At 51.8% G+C, this 10,703-nt stretch overlaps 1 long non-coding RNA gene across 1 annotated transcript; it reads left to right on the top strand.

Moving 5' to 3' along the window:
* Positions 1–35: 35 nt before the first annotated feature.
* Positions 36–4,457, top strand: LOC138920716 (uncharacterized). Its single transcript, XR_011432411.1, has 2 exons — positions 36–298; positions 2,259–4,457. It is a non-coding gene; the product is annotated as an uncharacterized lncRNA (long non-coding RNA).
* Positions 4,458–10,703: the final 6,246 nt, after the last annotated feature.

Here is a 10,703-nt window from a genome sequence, read left to right as displayed (position 1 = left end):
AGCCAATCGGAGTGGGGGGCGGGGACGCCGCGAGAGGGGCGGGGCGGCAGCACGAGGAAGCCCCGCGCGCCTGCGGCGGTCAGCCGAGGGTGGGGTCCGCCCGTGCTGGGGTCGGTGCGCAGACTTGCCCCGAAGGAGGCTGGAGGCTGCCCTTGCAGCGCTCAGTGTAGGTCCAACTCCCAAGGGCGTGGGGAGAGCGCGCCCTACGCTCTAATGGAGACGACATACTCTGGAGTAGGAATTACAGAGCTGGTGCGAGCCTCGCCCCTGCCGCTGACCGGCTCTTGATCATGAATACGTAAGTCTTTCTGAATGTTATTTTCCTCTCTCCCTGAAACGGGAAAATTATATAGAACCCACCTCATAAGGCTTGTGAGATGATGTAGAGAAAACCCTGATCACAGTCCTTGGCCTGTAGTAAGCTTTCAGTAAGTGGTGTCCGTTTCTAGTGTACAAGTGGCAGCAGGTGCAAAAAGTTCCCCTGACTTGTCCAAAGCCGTCCAGGAAGCCGGCGCCGAGCTGGGGCTTGGTCCCTGGGCTGCTTCCCAGCCTAGGGCTCCTGCATTATGCTATGTTGGGTTGCAGACAAAGTTGAAGAATAAGAGCCAGTTTGGAGGAAAAAATAACCCTGATTCCCAGCTTGACTTACCGGAACTGATGAGCAAAGTAGCAACAGTAACAGAAAGGAGAGGAGGCGGCATGTCTGGGTGGAAGATGAAAAGGGTAGGTTTTGGACACTTTGGCGTAAATATGCGGGTGAAACTGTCCACCGGGCAGGAGGAAAGGCAGGTCTGAAGCTCAGAGTAGCGGTCTGGGCTGGAGAGAGATCTGGGAGTCTTTTGTGAGGAAAAGAAAGAAGACAGGTTAGACTGAGGGAAAGAGTGTGCAGAGGGATGAGCAGTGTGGAGGAATGAGGCTTGGCAGCTGCTCTGGGAGGAATGGAGAAAGGGACCGAAAGCAGGTGACATTGTGTCCTGAGGAAGGGAGACCCACAGGGTCAAAGGCCCAGAGCAGTCCAGGAGAATGAGCAAGGACTTGGGGATCAGGAGACAGCACATTTGGTGGCTAAGGGAAAGTGAGGAAACAGGAGTGAAAATAGACCTTTTCTTGGAAAAGTTCAATTATTAAAAGCAGATGGAAAATGGACCCCAGGCTGGATGGGGTCCTGGAGTTGAGGGTTCTGAAGAAGTGCATGTCGGAGGCCAGGAGGAGGCAACCAAAGAGAAGGAGCAGACTGCAGCAGGGCGCTCTGTCTACGCACTGTGGGTGCGCTGGACTAGATGGCACGGGCTCTGTGTCTCGGGTTACGTGGCCTCTCACACCGGGGGAGGCTGAGCACCAGACCCTGAGCACAGAGAACATCCAATCCAACACTGAAGGAACGCAGACGCTGTGGGTTAAAGAAGACCGGTATGGTTTTGCATAATTTGTGAATAAGTGGAAATGAAGTTTAAAGGGACAAAAGCAGAAACCACTTTTAAAAATACAATCATCACAAAAAAGCAAGTTAGGTGGATATTATTCGTGATTCAACGAAAGCTTTCAGTAAGTTCAAGTAGCGCTTTGCCTTACTCTAGTAAGGAGGAGAGGAGGCAGTTTTCACTCCACTCTTGCCCTTGTTTTTAAAGCCAGTTTCTGGTGCTTTCTGTTGCTTTTTCTGCTTGAATAATGAATCCATGTTCAGTCTGTCAAAATGGACGAGAGCACGTGGAAGGTTGTTAAAAACAAATTAAAACCAATGAGGGATTTTCTTTTCTGTGATTGGCAGGAGAGGGCAAGGAAGAACTTAGTTTGGGAGTCCCAGAGTGCTGGGTCATGGGGATCAAGTTAGACGATGGCGACCCAGTTCCCAGAACTGAGGCCCTGGGGTCAGGGGCCCCTTTGGCCGCCCGACTGTGCTAAGCCCCTCCTGAGGCTGGCTCCTGCAAAGCGACCTCCACCTAGGACTCCTGCCCTAAGTTTTTGCCACTCTGTGCTCCAGCTACACTGAACTATTTTGAGTGCCCTTAGAGGGTGGTGTTCTCGCACCCCCAGGCCTTGGCACAGGTTGCTTCCTGAGCCTGCACGCTCCCTACTCCTCTCCCTCCACCACAGGGAGCTATGCCTCACACCTTCTGCAGGTCAGTCAGTGAAAAGTCTCTTCCTCTCAGAGCCTTCTCTGATCTCCCAACCACCATCTCTGGGCTCCCATAGGACCCTCTTCCTCGCCCACTTATTACCCTTTATGGTAATTGCCTCTTGTCTGTTGTTCCCTCCAGACTGTGAGCTCCTTTGTGTCAAGAACCATCTGGAGCCCCTCCTCAGCACTAACCCAGGCAAACCCCTAGGGATCCCCCGGTGAGCAAGACAGACCACCCTCTGCCCTAACTCGCTTAGCGCGCTGCATTATAAGTGTGTCCTTCAGGGCCCAGAGCTCGCTGAGCAGGGCCGGGACTGTTTCCTGCTGTATCCCCAGCCCTGAACACAGGACTTCTTAAACTCAGTAGGTGCCAGGAAACATTTTCTGGATGGCCAAGTGCAGAAAAGGAAAGATGACATAACTGACTTCATATGTTTACTTCTCAGACCATGTTCAGCCTCTTAGGTAAACATGACTGTTTCTGGAAAGTTCCTCTGAGGAAGAAGTGAAGTGCTGATCCACCCAAGCTACCCAAGGCCAGCTGCCAAGGCCCTGCCCTGGTGTCAAGTGGCAAAAGTCTGATCCCCCGAGGTTCTCAGTTGTTCCATTTACAGGCACCCTTGTACGTCCCGCCTCACCCACACCTACTTCCTGCTCCCTCAGCCTCGTTCCTCGTCTCTCTCTTCTACTGTCCCTGAAAGGACAAGCCCACCATCACCTCCTGGGGCCATGTGGGACATCCACAGGAAGAGTCTTTTTGAAGAGTCAACATTTAAGCTGAGACCTCCCACCCCCAATTCCTTCCAAACGATAATAATCTCTTCTGTGCTGAGTCCCCACAGGATGCTGGAACAGTATAGTGTCCTGAGAAAAGCAGAGGGTTTGAGATTCAGTCCGCCTGGGTTCCACTCCCAGGTCTGTCCCTTCCTGCTGCAGAACTTAACTCCTTCCAAATAGGGACAACCACCACCAGGGGGCAGTAGTGAGGACCACATGAGAAGAGGTGTGAGACCCCCTAACAGCCCAGACCTGCCACCCAGGGTCTTGCCCTGCCAGACCCTTAGCCAGGAGTCTCATTCCCCGGCTCCAGCTCCCTGGCTGGTTTCCACTGCCTGTGGCCTGTGGGAGCTTCCCCACCCTCAGACCTCATCCTCACCGTCTGTGCCTGCACCAGCCTCATCTCCTCCCTACTCGCCACCCCACCCCACCCCACCCGGTCTGGCAGGTCCTGCCCCTCCCCACACCCCAGTCAGGGCAGTGAGTCTATGATGTGTCCCTACCTCCTCTTCTCACCCGTAACTTCCAAGAGTCCCCACAGCTTTAACAACTTTCACTCTTCTCCCCTCACACTGTCCCTGGGACTGGTCCTTTCACAGATCTGTGTCCTCATGGGCCACTCCCATTCGGCAGCAGCCCAGTCTGACTGCTCCCCCTGTTTGCCTGCTCAGCTCACAGCCTCCTCCAAGAACAGCCCCAGGACACCAGAACGCCCCACAGCAACCTGTCTCAGCCAGGTGATACTGGCAGCCCGAGGCCAACCGCATTGTCCCAGAGATGTGTCAAAGAGAATTTTCTGACCAATAAGCACATGAAAAAGATGCTCTCAGGAAAATGCAAATCAAAACCACACTGAGATTCAACCTCACACTCACTAGGATGTGTAGAGTCGGAAAGACAGATAATAACAAGGATGTGCAGAGACTGGAACCCTCACCCACTGCCGAAGGAAATGTAAAATGGTGCTAGTCGCTTTGGAAAACAGTCTGGCAGGTCTTCACAAGGTTAAACATAGAGTTCCCATATGACCACTCCTCATATATCCAAGAGAAATGAAAACACATGTCCACACAAAAAGTTGTACACAAATGTTCATAGCAATATGATTCATAATAGCCAAAAAATGGAAGCAACCCAAATGTCCATCAACTGATGAGTGGATACATAAAATGTAATATAGCCATACAATGGAGTATTACTTGGAAGGAAAAAGGAACGAAGTACTGATGCACACTACAACATGGATGAACCTGACATTGGAACCTTGTCACATGAGTATTCAGTAGTTGAAACTTCCGAGAATATTCAACTGAGATTAATTGTGGAGAAGAGAGGTTGGGAGCTGGGGGAGCCATGATGGATCTCGTCCAATATTTGCAGGTCTCCATTTAAAAAGCTGAATTAGATGCTTTTCCCACCTGTGGCTCCATGGGGCAAAATCATACCCAAGAGTGTTACAGGAAATTGGATAAATGAGAGCTTTTTAAAAAGATTGTTTATCAAATTAACACCCATGATAATCAAAAATAAAGTTAAAGCTGCCTTACTAGTCTAGAAAGAACTTTCTGTTTTTCTGACATGGAATACATTGTCTCATAAAGAATGAGCTCCCTGTGACCGAGGTATCCAACAAAAGTCAGGGAGGGACGTTGCCGAGGGGGTTCCAGCATCGGCAGAGGGATTCGACCACATGAGCTCTGGTTTCATCTAGCCAGGGAGCCTGGACTTCACGGTGTGTTGAAGTTTCCATGGCTGTCTGGAGATACAATTTTGTCAGCTCCAGATTTGTGGGCTCTGGTTTCTGGGACCCCAGACTTGCTTGTATTGATTCATATCATCGCTGCCATTTTTTTTTTTTTGAGGAAGATTAGCCCTGAGCTAACTACTGCCAGTCCTCCTCTTTTTGCTGAGGAAGACTGGCCCTGAGCTAACATCCATGCCCATCTTCCTCTACTTTATATGCGGGATGCCTGCCACAGCATGGCTTTTGCCAAGCGGTGCCATGTCCGCACCCGGGATCTAAACCGGCGAACCCTGGGGCGCCGAGAAGTGGAATGTGCAAACTTAACCACTGCACCACCGGGCTGGCCCCATCTGCTGCCATTTTAGCCTTCTGCTCCTCAAGATAAAATAACTTTTCTGGTGGAGTTTGAAGGGGATGAGATGATGAATGTGCATTAGCATGGTTTGAAAGAGGAATACAGTTTGTGATAACTGACTTACACAAGGTCACAAAACTGAGAGGAGGCAAATCTGGATTGACTCTGCTCTCCACACCCAAGTGCCCAGCTCCTCCTTTCAATCACATTGCTTGTCTGTCCAAACACCCAACTAGGAGGGCATTTGAGCACCCGACTGCGTTCCTGCCCAGGAGTTTTCACAGTTCACTTGTTTGAATTGAATTGTGTCCCCTCAGAATGCCTATGTTGAAGTCTTAGTACCCAGTACCTTAGAATGAATGTGACCTTATTTGGAAATGGGGTCCTTGCAGAGGTAATTACTTAAAATGAGGTCATTAGGGTGGGCCCTAATCCATGACTAGTGTCCTTATGGAAAGGGGAAATGCGCACACAGCGAGATGCCCACAAGGAAAGTTCCACGTGAGGAGACACGGAGAAGGCGGCCATCTACAAGCCACGGAGAGAGGCCTGGAACAGATTTTTCCCTCACAGGCCTCAGGAGGAACCAACCCTGCCAACACTTTGATCCTGGACTTCTAGCCTCCACAACTGAGACAGTAATTGTCTGCTGTTTAAGGCCCCCAGTCTGTGGCACTTTGTTACGGCCACCCTAGGAAAATAACACCCTTGGTCATTGAGGAATTGTGCACCGAGTACCAGGGTGCGAGGCACAGCAAAAGGAATCAGATGCATGGCCCAGAGCTCTCACTCTCTGGCATGGGAGGCAAGACAGGGAGCAAAGCAGCCAGGCCCAGGGCTGTGAGCCGTCGAGGCCATCCAACGAAGAACCCGGGGAGGGCAGCCTCCTGGCCGTAGGCTGTCTGGGAGGCTAATGCCTTTGGGCTGGTTCCTGAAGATGGGATGGGTTTTGCTTGTGCAGCTGGGGGAAGAGTGTTCAGACAGAGGAGGAGGCAGCATGAACAAAATGAAACGTGCAGATGGCCAGGTAGGGCCTGTGGGGACCAAGCGCTGGAAAGGAAGGCTGGGAGCAGGTCTTGGTGTGGGAAGTCACGGGAAGGGCCCGGGTTGCCTGAGGAGAGCCAGGCTGTAGGGAGATCCCTTGGGCAGCATAGGGAGGACGGGCCCAGCGGGGATAGTAAGGGGTCTCGAGTGGCCCATGATATGGGAACTTGGATTTTCTCGCTTAGTTTCTTCCTTTTCCTTCCATCTTCCACCTGCTGAAGCACCTGCATTGTGGAGAGCTCTAGGTTTCAGAAATCCCTGGGGGTCCATGTAAAGGACCCTCTGAGATGAGCTTCTGCCAAGTCCAGTGGACTTGGTTCCGTGGTCCACTGTTAGCTCCCTCACCTTGGCCTTCTCCCTGGGAACAGCACGAGGCAGGAAGAGAAGGTGGCCTTACTCTGCACTTTGGGGCCCTGTGACAATCACCTTGAGCCTCAATTCCCTCATTTGAAAGATGGGGGGCAGAATCCTCACACTGCCTCCTATGTACAAGATAATGGATGTGAAAGAGCCACGCAAACTGTAGCGTGCTGTGGATACATTGGAACCATCATTTCCTTAGTCAGAAGTGGGGCTCAGGATGGGCCAAACTGGAGCTGGTCAGGCCTGAGCTTGGCAGGGTGGTCATAGGTAGGATCTAGACAGGTAGCTGTGGGGGTACTGCCTGGCTACAGAAGCAGGGTCACAATGAGCTGATGTCCCAGCAGGAGGGGAACCTAAGGGCAGATCAGGGACAAGGTGGGCCTCTGACTCAGTCACTGGGAATGGACAAAGCCAAGGGCCTGACAGGAATTCCCATCCCCAGGGGCTGACTGGGGTCCTGCGGGCTTCTCAAGCTTCCCCAGAGTCCTGTCACCCACTCCCAGGCCACCCACGCTGCTCAGATGCTCGCCTCTCACCCGCCTGCCCGCGGCTGCTGCAGCACCTCCCAGGCGCACAGCTGTGCGGGACCATGCTGTGTGTACGCCAGCCTGCTCTGCCGGGACAGAGGCCCCTGGCCTCCGTAGGCTGTCCCCAGCGCTTCTCAACAAATTACCCCTTGAAGGTATGAGCACCTTCACACTCATCAGCTTAGCAGTGGGCAGGGCACTCCCAATTTACGAATGGGAAAGCTGAGTTCCGAGAAACAAAGTGTCTTCCTTTGCGAGGTCACTAGGCGGCCTGTGGCAGGGCTGCCTCCTGCTGTGTGCAACGATCGCCGACACTGAGTGGTAGTTGTCAGGATTTATGACGGGGTGTTTGCCTGCACCCCGAAGCCTTTCATGGCTCCAGCTCTGAAACCTTTAGCTCTATTCTCTTTGTCCTGAACCTCTGAACCGGCAGGGTCTTGTTAGCCAGCGTCTACTTGGCTCCAGACTGAGGAGGAAGAAACAGGTCCTCTAACTTTCTCATTAGAACGGAGCCAGGAGCCCGAGGGCCCTATGGAGCTTTAGGTTTGGGCAGAGCTGGGCTGGAATCCCAGCCGGGCTGGCCGTTTACTGGCTGTGTGACTTTCAGTAAGGCACTTCACCTCTAAATCCTTCAGTCCCCACATCTGTAAAAAGGGGATGACAGTGCACTATTTTGCTGGGGTTGAGGATTAAAAAAGAATCCGTGATAAATGGCCCTCTGCTTCCTTCCTCCCACTCGGCGTGTTAGTGCCCCCTAGTGGCAGACACACACCCTGCTCGTGCTGATGGGAGTCATCCGGCCGCTTCCCAGAAGGCTGACGCGGCTGACTGGCAAGACCGATTTACCCGTATTCCTGATGCGGTTTTTGGAAGGCACCTCACTGGCCGTCAGCCCTGGGGCACAGCCCTCACCCGGCCTGGGCCCCCTAGCTCCAGCAGCCTCCTCACTGGCCTCCTGCTATTGGTCTACTGCTTTCTACCCTGTTGGCCTCAAACTCAGCTCTGGCATTTTCCATCAGCCCAAACCCTTACTCCTCCCTGGGAGGGCTCCGGGGTGACTGGAAGTAACAGCCCGAGTACTAACTACTAGCACCCCTGCTTCTGGTCAGAGCTTGGAGCGGACCCCATTCAGGTTCCTGTGGCCACAGTGGAGCTGCCAGCTCACTTGGCTTGGGCCCCGTATTTTCAGTTGAGGAACTGGAGCTCACAGAAGGGAAGTGACTCAGGAGGGTCAAACACCAGCCAGTGGCCAGGCTGGGGCTAGAGCTGCCCTCTGGATTCTGTTCGAGGCCTTCCTCACCCTGCCTCCACTCCTGCTTCCCCAGGGCTGGGGAGGTGCCGTGGTGAACATACACCACCCGCCATTCCCCCTGGGCTCTCCGCCCCCGCTCCTGGCCTGGGTCAACAGTAACTCTAAGGGTCATTTTCTTTTCTCCATCTGCCTCCCAACACCTCTGGAACAAGTTATAAAATACTTGGTCAGAGTTAGGATGCTGACTGAATGGCTCTGGGGAGAACTTCTACGCCTGCTGCAGGCTTGGTGGTTTCCCTGCAGAGTAACTTGACTCCCTTTTCAAACTGTCAACACAGCGGTATCATCAGCCTCATTAAAATTGATGTCAGCACAGCCCGACAGAGCGGGAGAACAGGAAAGGTCACAGTCTAGGGCTGGGCCCCCCTCTGTGGCTCTGTCTCTCTGCAGGTAGGTAGAGTAGCTCAAGTAGGAATGCCAGAAGTGGAGACGGTTGGCTCTGTGCTAACTAGCCCCCCCCCACCCCGTGTGTACTGGTTAGGCGTCCTGGTGGGGGCGATGCAGGTTGGGGGGCTAACATCTTACACAGGAGGGTCTGCATTTCCATCCAAAGTGTTGGTCACTCTTCAGGGGCCTGGATTCCTGTAGCAGGAGCAAACTAAAGGCCAAGAGCACAAAGTTGCAAACAAGGCAGCGTGGCTTCAAGGCCAGGGTCTTTCACTACTTCACCAAGAAACCCTGGGCCAGCCCTCAACCCTCTCCTGTGCCTGTTTCCTCATCTCTACAATGAGCAACGGTTCCAACCCTTTTAAAGGACAAATGCTCCAAACACAGTCGTGACACTCCAACATCACAGGGACAGAGCAGTTGCTCTGGCTGCAGGGCAGGCACATGTGTGGAAGGGACACATCTGCTGATTCCACAGGAGTCAGTCAGGACTAGGCATCCAGGCCATCACAGCTCCCAACAGCTCCCACACTTTGTAACTCCTTCACTGCAAAAGCTGGAAGCAAACCCACGCAGTGAAGGTCTCCTTCAGGTGGGAGACAATTCCAGAAATATGGTCTGCTCTGTGACCTCATCACCAAAAAGCTTGCTTCTCAAGAATTTAAAAATAGTCTTTAGTGAGGAACAGCTGAGCCTCAAGGCTGTCCCAGAGGTCAGAATGTCAAAGGTTTTTGGTAAACCTAATTTTAAAAGAAAAACAAAATAGAAATGAAGACTTGGCTTGCCAATTCCCTAGACATCTGCGCTGGCCACGTGTAGGTCAAACTAACACTCTACAAAGTGAGGGCACAAGAAAGGTTTGCCCTTCGGGCCCTGAAGGACAAGGTCCCAAGTCACTGCCCCAGTCTCACCTGCCATTCCTCTAGTCTTTCTCATTCTCGTCAAACTTGCCTACTTGAATCTCAATGTCCTCAGCAGTCCCCCACCTCTGACCTGACCTCTGCTCATCATGCTCCCTCCTCCTTTCTCCATTCCTGTTTCTAAACTCTGCTCATATTTGCATGTGTGACTCAAATACTTTCCTTTCTTGGAAACTTCCCCAGTCCTCCGAGTTGGATGCCACCTTTCCAGCCTCTGAATTACCCTAACACTTATCTGGCCTCTTGGTCTAGGTCCTAGTAAATATCATTACCATGTCTGTGCCTTCTTTTCCCTACTAGTTATCGCAAGTGCCGGCTTGTCTCCATCCCAACCCCCCTCCCTTTTGCCCAGCCAAGGAGGCTGGCATATCCTAGGTGCTTGGGAGACTCTGGAAACTTCTGTAAACTTGAAAAAGCAGGAAAAATAATCATCCAAAGTTACCGTTTGATATTTGGCAATATCTACAAAGCCTAAGGACATCTAGGCTACAGAAGAAATTGCTTTATAATGTATCTGAGCTTTGCCAAATGGCAGATAAGGTCTTGGGGTTGGGGAAAATCAAGTAATACCTGTTAAACCAGAAATCAAATTCAATTTTCTTAAATTTCCTTGGTAAAAAGCAAACTCCACTTTAAAGCCTAGAAGAGACATCAATTTTAAAGTACATGAAGTGGGGGCTCCACTGACACTAGGTAACTTTTTCTAGATATAAAGTCAAGTTAGATTCCAATCTTTAACGTTATTTTTACGCGCATAAAACCCCCACTCATTCCAGCAGCTTACCGCTCAGATTTACTAAAACAATCCTTAAATCTTCCACTGCAAAAAATATTATTGACAACACAGTCATTCGTCAATTAAATGGCGGAGCCACTGAATGCAGACTGCAGAGCACCTTACCCTCCCCCAAATACCCTGAAGATCATAAGAACAGAGAAACTTCCATCTCCTGGAGAAGCCGAGCTGACCTCAGGCAGTGCCCACCCGCTCCCCGGGAAGGCTTTTCACATGTCACTCCTTCTTAGCATGCCTGTCTCGGTCACAAGCCATACTCTGTTCAACTGTCAGTCAAATCCGACGTGTTTCAGCCTTGGTGCAAAGCCCATTTTTTTCTTCGGACCTTCTTGTCAGTGAGGGTCACAGACTATCAGTGC

The sequence above is a fragment of the Equus caballus genome, chromosome 25 (assembly GCF_041296265.1).
Source record: "Equus caballus isolate H_3958 breed thoroughbred chromosome 25, TB-T2T, whole genome shotgun sequence".
Taxonomy (NCBI): Eukaryota; Metazoa; Chordata; class Mammalia; order Perissodactyla; family Equidae; genus Equus; species Equus caballus.
Note: the sequence above shows the minus strand (reverse complement) of the source record. Positions and strands in the feature narration are given on the sequence as shown.